At 47.7% G+C, this 2,408-nt stretch overlaps 1 non-coding gene across 1 annotated transcript; it reads right to left on the reverse strand.

Annotated features, from left to right (window-relative positions):
- Positions 1-1,732: 1,732 nt before the first annotated feature.
- Positions 1,733-1,815, reverse strand: TRNAL-CAG (transfer RNA leucine (anticodon CAG)). Its single transcript has one exon. It is a non-coding gene; the product is annotated as a tRNA-Leu (tRNA).
- Between the last annotated feature and the right edge of the window lie 593 nt (positions 1,816-2,408).

Consider the following 2,408-nt stretch of genomic DNA (forward strand, 5'->3'; position numbering starts at 1 on the left):
GACCATAAATTCATTAATTAAAGTTTCAGATGGGGCAGCTTGCCAATCCACTCTCTGCTGCTTCAGAGTTCAACCTATTTCTTCATCTGCAGGTTAAGATTTTTGTGGGTCTTCCCTCCATTACCATCAACCACCCCTAGGGCCTCAACAGGGCTCTCTGAAGAGTCAATGTTCTCGCTCCCAGACTCCATCTCTCCACCCTCGGGTTCTCTGGAGTTCTCACCCCCTACTGTCCTGTTGTCACACGCCTCAGTATAGTTCCCTTCCTCTTCCAGAATTTTGGCACAGTTGTCATTTTCCACCACCTCTGAGGCAAATGAACCACCAGTCCACTCTCCATAACCTTTGTGGGTTTTCACTCCACCTGCACTCTCTGGGATTTCTCCTACCACGATCTTTGCTGAGGCATCTCCACCATCACAATATGTCAGTTTAATTTTCAGCACATCAACTGTTACCTCTGTGCTGGGGTTTGTCAGCGGCAATGTGACCTCTTTATCTAGGACATTAAGTTTGTTTGCACCTGACCCCGTCTCTTCTTCAGAGTGTTCAGCCTGACCTGCCTTTCTGCAGCCGCCATGTCCCTGGCGACCAGGGGAACCCTTGCCATTTTTACTCGAGTCCACCTTGCCGCACTCTCTTCAGACATTTCCCTCTCCTCCCTCAGTTCCCAAAACCATTTAAAGTCCCGGCCTTTTACAATAGGGAATGGCAAGTCCAGGACTACAGGGACGTCATGGCTGGTAATAATCGTGGGTGTCTCAATCTTTATTTTTTTATATAGCGCTAACATATTCCGCAGCGCTTTACAGTTTGCACACATCATCACTGTCCCCGATGGGGCTCACAATCTAAATTCCCTATTAGTATGTCTTTAGAATGATTACTCTGGACACTAGATAATTCCTAGGGACCCCATGGATGCTGTGGACTTCCATCTTCCTTTTGGGAATCAGATAGATTCCCGTCTACACCACCACACTTCCTCCTCCAGCCTCTGTCTTCCCCCCTCCAGCCCCTGACGCCCCCCCCTCCAGCCTCCTTCCTAATTTAGAGCTTTTGTTTTTTTTATCAGCATAAATTGTCATTTAAGAAACGATTGTCCATTCAAGAAGAGATTTGTGTTGGCAGATTATCCTAGGAAAGCGTGTTAGATGATAATAATCGTGCTGCCCATCTCACCCGACGAGCAAGCAGCACCCTTGTTCGTTGGGTGAATTGACCTTTTAAGGGAGCCCGACGTACTCACTAAATTGTCCCTATCCCTAAGTTTTTTTGGATGCAGATTGCTCTCACACGAGTGTTTTTTTGATTTGGAAAAGAAATAAATGAGGATGGAGAATCAAAACTTTAAGGCTAAAAAATATACTCACACATATATACACCAACTGTATAGACACACATATAAATATTTATGGTGTATACATTAGGCTATAAGACCTGGAGACTGTTATTACACATGCTGCCACTAGGTTTATTTTCTTTTCTTTAAAAAAAAACAAAAAAAAAAAACTGTCGCTGTCAGGAGTGGGATTCGAACCCACGCCTCCACGTGGTGACTGCAGACGCTGAACACGCTCCCTGGTGCACAACAGCTTGCACCTCCAGGGACCAGTACTGCTGCTGTCAAGGAGTGGGATTTGAACCCACGCCTCCACATGTGGTGACTGCAGACGCTTAACACGCTCCCTGGTGCGCAACAGCTTGCACCTCCAGGGACCAGTACTGCTGCTGTCAGGAGTGGGATTCGAACCCACGCCTCCACGGGAGACTGCAACCTGAACACAGTGCCTTAGACCACTAGGCCATCCTGACTGCTGACATTGACATGCTCCCTGGTGACACAAGAGTTTGCACCACCAGGGACTTCAGTACAGATCTGCTGTCCAAATCAGACATTGGGGCCCCTGGTGGGACTTCTGGCAAAGCCAGAGGGGACATTGGGATGTCATTTGAAAGCTAATTACCAGACTGAGGTGAGGGAGCAGTTCTTGGGGCTGTGTGGTGCTCTGTTGGGCATTTGTGCACCCTCAAGCCTGCACCACAAGGACCACTTTTATCCATGGACAGCCAGACTCTGACCCCCTGAATTCAAATTCCATTTGGAGCAGGGGGACAAGTGATGTTGCTGTATGTAGGTGGCCTCCTGGATGATGTTCCTGCCAAGCTTGATTTGCCTGACCCCTTCTGCAGAGTAGTTAAGGGGATTGAGAACCCCCAAGACTGCCCCAGACTGAAAATGTCTTTTCAAATCTGCTGTCCAAATCAGACATTGGGGCCTCTGGTAAAGCCAGAGGGGACATTGGGATGTCATTTGAAAGCTAATTACCAGCTTCTTTTTCATTACTTTAGTTCTGCAGACAGATGGTAAACGCCATTGTCTGTAAAGACCCCGTTACACACTGCGA

Source organism: Dendrobates tinctorius, unplaced genomic scaffold (assembly GCF_039654945.1).
Source record: "Dendrobates tinctorius isolate UK_male_01 unplaced genomic scaffold, ASM3965494v1 ptg000017l, whole genome shotgun sequence".
NCBI classification, from domain to species: domain Eukaryota; kingdom Metazoa; phylum Chordata; class Amphibia; order Anura; family Dendrobatidae; genus Dendrobates; species Dendrobates tinctorius.